General features: G+C 41.8%; 1 non-coding gene across 1 annotated transcript; it reads right to left on the bottom strand.

The window, feature by feature from the left end:
* Positions 1-11,606: 11,606 nt before the first annotated feature.
* TRNAL-UAA (transfer RNA leucine (anticodon UAA)) lies at positions 11,607-11,690 on the bottom strand. Its single transcript has one exon. It is a non-coding gene; the product is annotated as a tRNA-Leu (tRNA).
* Positions 11,691-14,400: the final 2,710 nt, after the last annotated feature.

Consider the following 14,400-nt stretch of genomic DNA (forward strand, 5'->3'; position numbering starts at 1 on the left):
AGGAACGTCGTGAATTGCTAAGTCCTAGTGTGTGCAAAGATATAAATAGGGGACGAAAACGAAAAATTAAATATAGTAAATGGAAGAGGAGTGAAAAGAAATACAAGCGGAATTCGGGGCAACCATATTTGGCCCACAATAACAAATCAGTACCTGGGAAAATCCTTGCTGAACAGGCGGGTTCAAAAACGTTGTAAGCCAATGGAAGAAAGCATGTTATAATAAGCTTCGATAAAGACCCATTGCCTGTATCTGCGGAAGAGAAAGCTAATCTGCTAGACATGTCTTGATACATTCCTGAAAAATCTGTGGCTTGGTTCTAAAAGGGCCAATGTCAAAAAACCTGTTTTTGAGCTATGAGCATTTGAAGTTTTGCTTATAGTTTTCCAATTATTTTTTTTTTCAACTAACTTTAAATAACTTAATACGTTCTTTTTGGAATTCACCTTATTAAACGCTAATTTTTTCTATTGCATTCTTTAGAAATTGCCAGTTCTCTAATCTTTATTGGTAATCTAACATTATTGGCAAGGGCTTATTTAATTAAACATTAACTGTTCGTTTAATACTCAACAGGGACATTGGCCCTTTTAACATGTTGAAAGACAGGATAAAACACGTTTGTATCAGTTAATATCTCAATTTCGATAAAAAATGACGTTGGCCCTTTTAGAACCAAGCCAGAGAAATATCGAGGTTTTTATGAGAACCTAAAGACGAAGTGAAGTGACAATGTAATGTTTATTCATCAATGCAAAACATTCTCGCAACAATATTGCTGGTGTTCATTGAACACTGTTAAACAATGGGAAGCTCTAACAATGGGTAATGAAAATTAAAAGTGCGGTTTCTGTTTCATTACTTGTACACAGAATAAAAACAATAAATGATGTTAAAAGCTATAAATATTTTCAATAGTATAAACGTTATAACCTGCAAAAATGTGCTATTTCCGTTACACTCACTATCTCTTTGCACGGACGTCCAACGATCATCTCTTATGTCTTGATTTTAAAGTCACACATTGCCAAAATTATTATCCAGTAATAACTAGTGAACTCATTAAAAATAATTGTCACTGGCAGAATTAGCATTCACAAACAATTCGTTTGTATACTTATTTTTCTTATATCCTGAAAAATGTCCATGTTGAGGGTTACAAAGATTTTGCCGGCAGGTATTCAATTGTCAATGCATTAGAAGTCTTGTTTCCCCCAATCATTATTATTATTATTATTATTATTATTATTATTATTATTATTATTATTATTATTATTATTATTATTGTTATTATTATTATTATTGTTCCGAGGTATCTGTGGAACAGCAGAGGTGAAAGAAGGTGCGGGAGTGAACAGGTCTCAGGCTACGAAATTAAAGTTAATTTAAAATTTAACAAGGTTATATTTTCTTTTCAAAATACAGAAATAACAAGAATGGCAGGTACAGAGTAGCAAGGCCACAAAAGTACAATTACAGTATTTACTGGATTTGGGCTTCGAGCCCCGAACTCACAATTCTTGGGCAACTAGCCCAACTTTACCCCAAAACAAGATTTAACAGAGGGGCAGAAAACCCCATTCATGCCCAGGAGCACTTGCTCTAAATTACACAGAAAAGCCTCCTCGAGGCATACATACTCAGTTTTCAAGAAAGAGCCACTCGCTCTCAACTTTAAGCCTATCAAAGGCCACACCAAACTCCACCTTCAAGTTGTCTTCTAAGGACATAGACACCGGGGTAAAATACCCAACCTACTGAGGTCTATTAAGTGAGAAAAAGGTTAATTACATGACCTCCAAAATAACAATTTGAGAGGAGGCGATCTGCACTCCTAATACCTTTTGTTTAAAACCTAATCTGGCTCTAGGCCGCTAATGCAAAGGCTAATCCCATACTAAAGAGGTGACTTTAGAAGGAAACAATTTACATTACGTTAAGGAAGAATCGGTTATGAAAAATAAGTTCACCTCAAAACAATATGAGTGGGAGCTCGAGAGGGTTAAGCACTCTCTATCCCAATATGTAGCTTTAAAAGAGAATAGATGCTAAGAGTCTTTACATTTTAGGGAAAGTTACATGGTGGAAACGCTTCGGACCCGCCCCGAGAGTTAAACTGCTGAGCTAGCAAGAAAAGAAGTTATTAAACGGCCATTACCTTGTTGTTGAACTGCTGCCCGAAGAAAGAGGCGCTTCCCGCCCCCTGCTACGTACTTTACACTTTGAAATTTGGTACTGAAGTGGCGCAGAAACCCGAAAATCAGCAGTTTATATACTCTCGTGGAAAGTTCGAGGCGTTTCGGAAATGAGAACACCCGCCCACAAAAACATTATTGGCTAGGGTTAAGCAAGATATTCAAGTTGGAGAAGATACATCTGATTGGTCAGAAATTAATTAAAGAAATTCGGGATTGGCTAAATTCAAAACAAGGGGAAGGAAAGGGTTATACAGCCAACTTAAACAATAACAGAAATAAATTTAACAAGGAACAAACTTTTGAAATAAAAATTTCTCCAAAAAACAGTTCTTTCACTTCGCACTAGGGTGCACCATTGTAGTTCTTCAGTAGTGTCCTCTAGAAGAGAAAGTTCACACTTCTTACTACAGGTAAAACAAAAATACATCGAAAACGACCCAGTTCAGAAACTCCAAAATTTTCAAGTAGTGACATCTTCTGAGAAACTTGAAAATTAACACAGTAGATAAAGTTCAGACTTCCTCCAGCAGAGGAGTTTCAACTGGCGCAAAGTTTGAATTAGCGGCGTGGAGGTGTACCGCCCGGTACAATTATTATTATTATTATTATTATTATTATTATTATTATTATTATTATTATTATTATTATTATTATTATTATTATTATTATTAATATTAATATTATTTCATTTGTATATTTATTCTTAATATTTTAACCTGGAAAGTCTCTATGTGTCATATGAGTAATTTGTTTTGTAAAAACAGCTGGGAAAAATTTACTATTTTGATCTCGGAAACTTTGTATTGAACTCATAATTCTACCCCTGCCAATTATTGCAACTAGAAAATTGCAACTACAAAATACAACTACAAGTGAAACCATAATTCTTTATTGCAAGCTCATCTCACCCTCCGTGGCGGAAGAAGTCACCGCGGGATCGAGCGAGCCACCCATTCGGACGGTGTCGGAACACCTCAGCCGACCTCGTGTAATTAATAATTAACTTCCAAACAATGAACGTTCATTGCAAGAGATTTCGGCAATATCATTAACCAAGAAATAAATAATGAAGAATTGTAAGAAATATTAAATGAAGCTGAAATCCACGGTTTGAAATGTCTTTAATTAAGCCTGGAGAAAGTTTTGGCATCAGTACTGGTACACTGGCCGCACGTGCCAAGGTCAAGCAGTCAGAAAGTGCGCGACATCACCTGTACGAAATGAATTAATTATGCCCGTTAAAATCGCGCGAAAAATCAGTAAACAACATCATCATGGAAATTAGGTGGAATTTTTTTGGTGAGTTTCAAAGAAATCGGTCCTGTGGTTACCAAATTGTGTAATTACACCACCGTACATGATGACCAGGATAGCGTCGTTAGTAGACAGTAGACACACTCACTTGGACGTCGCGAGGGTGGATCCGTGCCGCGTTAATATCAAGTAGAGGTCTTGAACTGTGTCTTCAAATAAACTTGTGATATGTATTGAGTTAGCTAGCTTGAAATAAAATATTTTACAGAGTGGTAAAGTGGCAAAAGGCATTTTCTTAGTTGCAATAGTAATAGAATTCCGTAACTTCTGAAAATGAAAACGGCGAGTGCATAGATAGCTTTCATTAAATTGTTGTGTGTCTTTGTAACCAGTAGGGGAGTTGTAGACTAGCCAAGATAAGCTTCAAGTCTCATATTTCGTGGCCACCTGGCATAACAAGGGGGTAAGGGCGAGGAATTTCTCACGGAGAGTCGAGTTTTCAACGATGGAATGGTGAAGTCGTACATATAGAGTGCATCTAGAATAATTCACTATTTACATGTTTTGAACCAATTGAAGTGCAGAGTCTGTGTAATTATAAATACCATAATCAAAAGAGAAGAATATTATCTGCAAATATGAGTGGTTAATTTCTGAACGAGCTGCCTAAAATATAGCCAGGATGACTTTGGAAGCTACGACGCTGTTGCAAGGTCTGTTTTTTTATGTTTTGTTGATATAGATTGTAAATGCTTGTCCCATTAAATTACTATATTGCGTGTGTAGAAATTGAGTATATTATAATGTTGAGGCGAAGTGTTTATTATTCATGTCAGTGCGCGAAACACTAAAATGCGTTTAAAATTTCTTTAGAGAAATGTAATTAAGTATGTTCAGGCTGATAAATGTTACAATAATGATAACGATAAAATAGTCGTGGTGAGCGTGATAAAGTCGAATATTAAATTAATAAAAATATTAATATTCATAATAATAATAATCATCATCATCATCATCTGTTTACCCTCCAAGTTCGGGTTTTCCCTCGGACTTAGCGAGGGATCCCACCTCTACCGCCTCAAGGGCAGTGTCCTGGAGCTTCAGACTCCTGGTCGGGGTATACAACTGGGGAGTATGACCAGTACCTCGCCCAGGCGGCCTCACCTGCTATGCTGAACAGGGGCCTTGTAGAGGGATGGGAAGATTGGAAGGGATAGGCAAGGAAGAGGGAAGGAAGCGGCCGTGGCCTTAAGTTAGGTACCATCCCGGCATTCACCTGGAGGAGAAGTGGGAAACCACGGAAAACCACTTTCAGGATGGCTGAGGTGGGAATCGAACCAACCTCTACTCATTTGACCTCCCGAGGCTGAGTGGACCCCGTTCCAGCCCTCGTACCACTTTTCAAATTTCGTGGCAGAGCCGGGAATCGAACTCGGGCCTACGGGGGTGGGAGCTAATCACGCTAACCACTACACCACAGAGGCGGACATTCATAATAATAACAACATTATTATTCAAGTCAGGATAAATTTCAGATGCTAAATTATGTATTAAGCCGCAATGTCAAGCGAGATTTGAGATTTATACCGAAATCCAGTGAAGTCTGATAAAATTAACATTCATTTTTGGGAAGCTTGAATTTTGTGACACCGTGTATTTGTGACACAGAAAATCACGGTGTGTTATTTTGCTCTTGAGGTCAGAAAAATGTAAAGAAGTTAATTGTGAGATTATAAGAAGTTGTTGCTTATGGGATTACGTATATTTGGAGTTTCGAACAAAAAACAGATTGCAATGGAAATGAAATATTATGAGAATCGTTAGACAGATGTTAAAGGCAGAGCAAGCCTGTATTTTATGAGTGATGTATAATAGACAAGAAGCCGAGGATAAGAGGCTCTGTTTGTCGATGGAGAGGAATTTTGTGACAGGTTGTATGTTAATATGTAATATTTCTGTAACAGGCTGTGTAAGATAACGATGTCCTGTAAGCAATCCAGAACAGTTAACTAATTTAATAGTGTTCAGAACCCAAGTGAGCGCGTTGTAATGCCTATTTTAATTACAAGTCGATATTCTCCCATGGTTACTAATTTTATATGAGACCGTAGAGTAGATCTTGGCGATGAAGTCCAAAGGACGATTCTATGTAGAACCAGCATAGTGCATTTTTGTGATAAGCGACCTCACGTACAAAATTCATTCTGACACACGGTCAAGGTAATATTTGATTATTGTAAACTGAACTCTATTCTGTATTTTTACGAGACGAAATTATTGTTGACTAGAAACATTGCGGGTGAAAAAAACTGAATGTTATTAGAATAATTGTCTTGCTTGAGTAGACTGATGAAAGTTACTTCACTGGATAGTTCACGGCAATACATGTTTGGAACGGTGAGACGAAAGGCCAATTTGAAGCCTCACACTTGAGTTATGCTGTGAACTTCGTGATGGTGGTGATTACTGTTTTCGGCGATATTACGTAAAATTAACCTTTAGTTGATTTTGTTTTTATTTACCGAACTTCACTGCATGTGTTGAGATTGTAATGAAGAATAGATTAAACTATTCGGACATGATGCTTAATTTCGATTTCACGTTTTATTGTAAGGAATGGGCATAGTTATGTTTCCACGTTCGAGTTCACTCTGTGGCGAATTTCATTTCCTTGTGTTAGAGTTTCAACGAGGATTAGATTTAAATATCCGGGATTGTGTTTGAAGTTTCAATTTCGCCTGACAGTATAAATGATGTGTAGATATCCCAACTTTGGCTTAACCATGGATTTAGGATGTTGCGTGTATTATATACATTTAAGGATGTGTAGACACTATGTAGCCTCAATGACAGGATAAGGTCGTTGTCTGTTTATAGCCAAGTCAAAGGTTAGTCATTTTTGCGAATCGACTTGAACAATGGTAGTGTTTGCAGTAGTGAATACGGATGTGAAGGATGTTAGCAGGTATTATTCAGGCCAAGTTTCGGCATAATTCTTACTACCCAGAAGATGCTTCCATAATAGCGTTGCATTAGTAGTTGCATGAATGTGAGGGTTGTCCCACATGGAAACCTAGCCTAATGGAGATTGATCATTACTGCTTAGTCGCACCTGTTCAAGTTCGATGAAATTTCGTCTATTCATTTATTATTTATTTATTTTCTTTACTTTTAAATTTATTGTTCGGATATCCGGTATCTATTGATAGTGCCGTGCGTTGATACTTAGTTGATTTATATTGGATTTACGCTACGAATGCGGCTTCGACTCGTCAGCTGTTAATATACACTGACTGACAGAGCAAATGCAACACCAAGAAGGAGTGGTCAGAACTTTATGCCAATTGCAGGGTAGACTGACGTCACTGAGGTATGCTCATGATGTGAAATGCGCCGCTGTGCTGCGCACGTAGCGAACGATAAATGGGACACGGCGTTGGCGAATGGCCCACTTCGTACCGTGATTTCTCAGCCGACAGTCATTGTAGAACGTGTTGTCGTGTGCCACAGGACACGTGTATAGCTAAGAATGCCAAGCCGCCATCAACGGAGGCATTTCCAGCAGACAGACGACTTTACGAGGGGTATGGTGATCGGGCTGAGAAGGGCAGGTTGGTCGCTTCGTCAAATCGCAGCCGATACCCATAGGGATGTGTCCACGGTGCAGCGCCTGTGGCGAAGATGGTTGGCGCAGGGACATGTGGCACGTGCGAGGGGTCCAGGCGCAGCCCGAGTGACGTCAGCACGCGAGGATCGGCGCATCCGCCGCCAAGCGGTGGCAGCCCCGCACGCCACGTCAACCGCCATTCTTCAGCATGTGCAAGACACCCTGGCTGTTCCAATATCGACCAGAACAATTTCCCGTCGATTGGTTGAAGGAGGCCTGCATTCCCGGCGTCCGCTCAGAAGACTACCATTGACTCCACAGCATAGACGTGCACGCCTGGCATGGTGCCGGGCTAGAGCGACTTGGATGAGGGAATGGCGGAACGTCGTGTTCTCCGATGAGTCACGCTTCTGTTCTGTCAGTGATAGTCACCGCAGACGAGTGTGGCGTCGGCGTGGAGAAAGGTCAAATCCGGCAGTAACTGTGGAGCACCCTACCGCTAGACAACGCGGCATCATGGTTTGGGGCGCTATTGCGTATGATTCCACGTCACCTCTAGTGCGTATTCAAGGCACGTTAAATGCCCACCGCTACGTGCAGCATGTGCTGCGGCCGGTGGCACTCCCGTACCTTCAGGGGCTGCCCAATGCTCTGTTTCAGCAGGATAATGCCCGCCCACACACTGCTCGCATCTCCCAACAGCTCTACGAGGTGTACAGATGCTTCCATGGCCAGCGTACTCTCCGGATCTCTCACCAATCGAACACGTGTGGGATCTCATTGGACGCCGTTCGCAAACTCTGCCCCAGCCTCGTACGGACGACCAACTGTGGCAAATGGTTGACAGAGAATGGAGAACCATCCCTCAGGACACCATCCGCACTCTTATTGACTCTGTACCTCGACGTGTTTCTGCGTGCATCGCCGCTCGCGTTGGTCCTACATCCTACTGAGTCGATCCCGTGCGCATTGTGTAACCTGCATATCGGTTTGAAATAAACATCAATTATTCGTCCGTGCCGTCTCTGTTTTTTCCCCAACTTTCATCCCTTTCGAACCACTCCTTCTTGGTGTTGCATTTGCTCTGTTAGTCAGTGTGTTTTATTTTCAATTTTCGTTATTTCATTTTATATTAGGTGAGACGTTGGTCTACCGATTACTTGTAGTTTGGTTTAATGGGACAAGTGTAGTTAGACGGATTTGTAATGATAGTCGTAGTTATAGAAATTGGAAAGATTTCCTTTATTTTGTTTGGATGTGGACTTGTATGTTAATAAACATAACGACGTAACTATTCATGAGCTGAAAGTCGGTTTAGTAATAACATTTTCAAGTGACTTATCACTTTTCTCTAACTTCAGTGTTTGGCATTTCTTCTAAATGCATAATGAATTAGTGTTTTCCTGCATTTCGCAGTTTTGTTCCTTCAGGACGACGTAACGTAAGATCCCCTCGGATCAAGTTGTTGTTGGTTCCTTCTGAACATCTGTTTCGGAGATGCATATTACAGCATCGGGATTATTCTGTAACTTAAGGTTGTCACGAGATGACAATACAGGGTGGAATTTGATTTTTGATTATGACCACTGCTGTTAACTTGTAATGAACAACATGCGTTCTAGTAACATTTCGCAACTCATCCAAAGCAACTGATAGTCAATTTGGTTCGATTAATGGTCCATTCGGGAGATGTTCCAATATCCGACAGGATACCAGACTGGTGGATAACCTTAATTAAATGTAAATCTGGAATTCTACTTGTTGAAGGTCAGATTTTCCACGGATCGTGGGGATTAACTCTCAGTTATCATTTGGATTAATGGTGCCCGATTTTCAGGTTTTATTCTCGTTTTTCTAGTTTTGCTGTCCACGAATTTAATAATTTTTTTCATTTTTTAAAACATAAGGTTAAACGGTAATATGAAGATAACACTCACGTTATGTATTGTAACTGCGCCAAGACATTATAAATTATTAAATGATTTTAATGGATGATTTTAATAAATATTTTGGTCGTGATATAATTAAATAAAACTTAAGTAAGCAAATTTTTGCTTCTCATTTAAAGTAGTTAGGCTCTCTTCTGAACCCCATCGTTTGGTCAATGTAGTGACAAAAATAAACCCGCTACGACCTCAAGATCCAAGAGTTCATTATTGCTCTATTAAAGCAGCTGTGGCAGACGACCAACGATGGAACGGTAAGTTCAAGAGTTCAGTACTTGTCACGCGGACATCCCAGAGCCACATCTCTCACCCTTCGAAATTAAAACACAAGTCTAATTGCATATTGCTAATAGAGACTAAACTATATTTTATGTTAAGCACATACTTTCAACCCCAATTAATGGAAGAGTACATAATAGACGAACTGGCTACAGCACTTGGGAACATCAAGGATTCCAATCTACTAACAGTAGCAGCGATTTTAATTGTCGTATAGACATACCATCGTATAAATCAATCGCTGTTGTAGACTTTCTGGAACAAGAGGGCCTAACTTTTGCTTAATAGGAAGGAAGAAGTGATGTAAATATCCTACAATGGAACCATCACAATAGACGTCATTGTTGGCGAAGGGTGCAGCTGTACACTTCAACGGATTCTGAACACTATCACGATCAGGAAGCACTTACCTATAGAAACTACACTATTCGTTACGACTACCACACTTAGTAATGCACAGCCCAAGGCGAGGCCGCCTGGGTGAGGAATTGGTCATCCTCCCCAGTTGTATCTTGCACAATGTACGTTTCAGAACGACAAGCGTGTGTTGCTCAAGTGAGTGTAATTTTAAACCAAGTGTTAGAGTCAGTGAACACAGTATTATGAAGGTACAGCATCTGTGTGAAATAATAAGTGCCAATTAAGAGAATCTGCAAGTCGTGTATGTTGGATATTCAGCCCGAAGGCTGGTTAGATCTCCAACAGGTTCACCATTAGCTGTCGTAGATGGTCTAGGTATCACTGAAGAGGCGTACTAGGGAAATGAGGACTGAGGTAGTTTCCCGTTGCTTTCCTCACTGAGCCAGAAGTTGCTATTGCACATCAGTCTGCCAAGCCCACTGAAATGCGTACCCCAACCGACCCTATGAGCGAGATTTTCACACCGTTCATAGCAGGGACTGGCTGCATAAGGAATGCCATTACTAACGTCACTCATACCTCAGCCACTTTCATATTGTCAAAGCCAAGGATGAAACTGAGACGGGTCAATGAAAGTAACAATTTTATTCTAGCCCATACCAGAAGACATAGTGCACTGTAAACACTACATCTTGCCAGCAAAGTCCTGAAGGGTACTTATCTACATATATGTGCATTGTTCAACAGACTAACTGTGAATGGTAACTTAGTCCTCGCTTTTGTTTTCCCACTGTTTGCGTTGTTGTTGTTGTAACTTTGGAGTCTTCCAGAGATATTTTGTGAGTGTATTTTATGTGTCCGCCTCTGTGGTGTAGTGGTTAGCGTGATTAGCTGCCACCCCCGGAGGCCCGGGTTCGATTCCCGGCTCTGCCACGAAATTTGAAAAGTGGTACGAGGGCTGGGACGGGGTCCACTCAGTCTCGGGAGATCAACTGAGTAGAGGTATGTTCGATTCCCACCTCAGCCATCCTGGAAGTGGTTTTCCGTGGTTTCCCACTTCTCCAGGCGAATGCCGGGATGGTACCTAACTTAAGGCCACGGCCGCTTCCTTCCCTCTTCCTTGCCTATCCCTTCCAATCTTCCCATCCGCCCGCAAGGCCCCTGTTCAGCATAGCAGGTGAGGCCTCCTGGGTGAGGTACTGGACATCCTCCCCAGTTGTATCCCCCGACTCAGAGTTTGAAGCTCCAGGACACTGTCCTTGAGGCGGTAGAGGTGAGATCCCTCGTTGTGTCCGAGGGAAAATCCGACCCTGGAGGGTAAACAGATAAAGAAGAAAGGAGAAGAATTATTCAGTTATTTATTTATATACTTTGAAATAGGCTACAATGGGAAGATCAGTGGAGGCAACTTTTATGGGACTAAGCATCGTATTATTCGAATGTGACTATTTTATCCAAATAAGGGACTTGGATGCCGGGCTGAGTGGCTCAGATGGTTGAGGCGCTGCCTTTCTGACCCCAACTTGGGAGGTCCGATCCTGGCTCAGTCCGGTGGTATTTGAAAGTGCTCATACACATGAGCCTCGTGTGGGTAGATTTACTGGCACGTAAATAACTCTTGCGGGACAAAATTTCGGCACCTCGACGTCTCCGAAAACCATAAAAAGTAGTTAGTGGGACGTAACGCGAATAACATTGTTAAAGGATTTAATAAAATAAATAATATTTTTCTGAGATGGTGACTTTTCTTTTAATGTACAGTACTGCGGCTTTCTCACAATATTGTGTTACACATTCAAATTATATATTTCGATGTACTTTCAGTATTTCTAATACACTTCATACGTACTTTCAGCACTAATTTACATGACTATTATTATATTATTACTAATATTTCTCAGGAATCATCCATTTTGTAGCGTCAGTGTATGATGATCCTTTTAGAGCACATCAAAAATTGTGTGCCAGGTGCGGGGTTCGAACCCACGCTCCCTTTCGAGAACCAGAACTTAAGTCTGGCACCTTAGACCGCTCGGCCAACCTGGCTGACAGTATTTCAGTAGCAGGGAAACACTTGCAAGACTTTCAGTCATACGCACTTCAGGTTTTGACATCTGTAGGCCTAATGTGCGTTTTATGCTTCTGTCGTCTCTGATTCATTGTTCAATAATAACTTTGAAATACGTGATACAGTCGTAGTGCCTATCAAAACTGTTGCACCTCGAAGCAGATGTTCCCAAAAGAATGAATCACTTTCTCTCATCCAAAAGTAATGTCGGACTGGCTGAATAGTCAGGGGCCCCCGGGTTCGATTCCCGGCCGAGTCGGGGAACCTTCATTGGTTAATTCCAATGGCTCGGGGGCTGGTTGCTTGTGCCGTCCCCAACTTCCCTGCAACACGCAGTTATCTACACATGGCTGATGCCGCCCACCCTCATCGGAAGGTCTGCCTTACAAGGGCTGCACTCGTCTAGGAATAGCCATACGAAATTATTATTATCCAGAAATAAAAATAATAATAATAGCCTACACCAAAAATGAGTACCAGGTTAATTCCTGCCGTCAAAGGCGGCTGGGCTTATAGCTAACCACTCTACCCCACCAAATACCGAGGTTACGGATAGTGAAGCCTTTACCTCCCACCCCTCCCAGGCCTTGCATGACCTGTGCGAGGATGAATTTGCTTTGATATTTTACCTTATGGGTCCGCCTCTGTGGTGTAGTGGTTAGCGTGATTAGCTGCCACCCCCGGAGGCCCGGGTTCGATTCCCGGCTCTGCCACAAAATTTGAAAAGTGGTACGAGGGCTGGAACGGGGTCCACTCAGCCTCGGGAGGTCAACTGAGTAGAGGTGGGTTCGATTCCCACCTCAGCCATCCTCGAAGTGGTTTTCCGTGGTTTCCCACTTCTCCTCCAGGCGAATGCCGGGATGGTACCTAACTTAAGGCCACGGCCGCTTCCTTCCCTCTTCCTTGCCTATCCCTTTCAATCTCCCCATCCCTCCACAAGGCCCTTGTTCAGCATAGCAGGTGAGGCCGCCTGGGCGAGGTACTGGTCATACTCCCCAGTTGTATCCCCCGACCAAGAGTCTGAAGCTCCAGGACACTGCCCTTGAGGCGGTAGAGGTTCCCTCGCTAAGTCCGAGGGAAAAACCGAACCTGGAGGGTAAACAGATGATGATGATGATGATGATTTTACCTTATGGTTGTATTTTAAATCTTTATTTTAGCTTCTTTGTAGAACTGAATTATTTCAAAAGTCAGTATAACGGAATTCATAGTTTTGTAAAATACGATATGGGCTTTGGAATTAATCTGTGAAAATACTTAATGTAAGATGTGGAGGAAGATGCCTAGGTACATTTACTGTACTTCACGATGTTACTGAGGGCTCCGCCGGACAGATCATGTTCTCCCCTGGACTCTTCCTTCCTCTGACCAGCCAATATCGCCCTTCCTGGCCCCTCCATCACTCTGCACACTAGCTAAACTTGTGGAACCTACTGCTGGCTCTCCTGCCACAGTCCGAGCGCCCCAAGACTAAAGAGAAAACATCGTGCTTGCTGGACAGCAGCCACGGTCTGAAAGCCTCTGCCATATCTTTGGAAATAGAAAGGTGAAATGTTTACAGCCAAAATAATAAATAAAATATTGTATAACTGAATGCACCAAACGCCACTGTAGTATGAAAAAAACCCACACTATATCGAAAGAAAATTAATAAAATGAAAGTGAAAAAAAAAAGAATTTAAAAAATGCATGCAGCTTAGAGCCAAAAAAAAAATTATTTACCACTAGTTAATATGATTAACTGCCACTCCCGGGTTCGATTCCCGGCTCTGTCACGAAATTTGAAGAGTGATACGAGGGCAGGAATGGGATCCACTCAGCCTCGGGAGGTCAATTGAGTAGACTGGGGTTCGATTTCCCCCTCAGCCATCCTGGAAGTGGTTTTCCGTGGTTTCCCACTTCCTCTCCAGGCAAATGCCGGGATGGTACCTAACTTAAGGCCATTGCCGCTTCCTTCCCTTTTCCCTGCTTATCCCGTCCAAACTTCCCATCCTACCACAAGACCCCCGTTTTCAGCATAGCAGGTGAGGCCGCCTGGGTAAGGTACTGGTCATTCTCCCCACCTGTATCCCCCGACCCAAAGTCTCACGCTCCAAGACACTGCCTTTAGGCGGTAGAGGTGGGATCCCTCGCTGAGTCCGAGGGAAAAACCGATCCTGGAGGGTAAATAGATTAAGAAAGCAAGAAGAAGTATTGGAAGGAAGTGATTTAATACTTACCAGATATTGTAGTAGGAGTTGTATCACGGCTGAGATGTGATATAACTGATGTGTTTATCGCAGAGACAGGGTAGGATTATAGGATGAGGAAGAGGAGCGGGTGTTCATTATTGTGAAAGAAGAATTTGGAAGCTACGAAAAATGTAAGGATAAGAAACATGAAATTCTGGGTTTAAAACTTTTCTCTAAAGATAACAGACCAGTTGATGTTTTGGAGTGTACAGACCTGGAAAGGGTGGCACTGAGGCTGATGGTGAATTACAGTACTTGATGGACATCAGGCAATCATATGATGATAAACGGGGTGAAAAGTCAGGTTGTGAGTTGATGGAGTGAAAGTTCCTTATGTAATCAATGTAAGTTCATCATCATCATCATCATCATCATCATCATCTGTTTACCCTCCAGGGTCGGCTTTTCCCTCGGACACAGCGAGGGATCCCACCTCTACCGCCTCAGTGTCCTGGGG

This window comes from Anabrus simplex, chromosome 3, assembly GCF_040414725.1.
Source record: "Anabrus simplex isolate iqAnaSimp1 chromosome 3, ASM4041472v1, whole genome shotgun sequence".
NCBI lineage: Eukaryota > Metazoa > Arthropoda > Insecta > Orthoptera > Tettigoniidae > Anabrus > Anabrus simplex.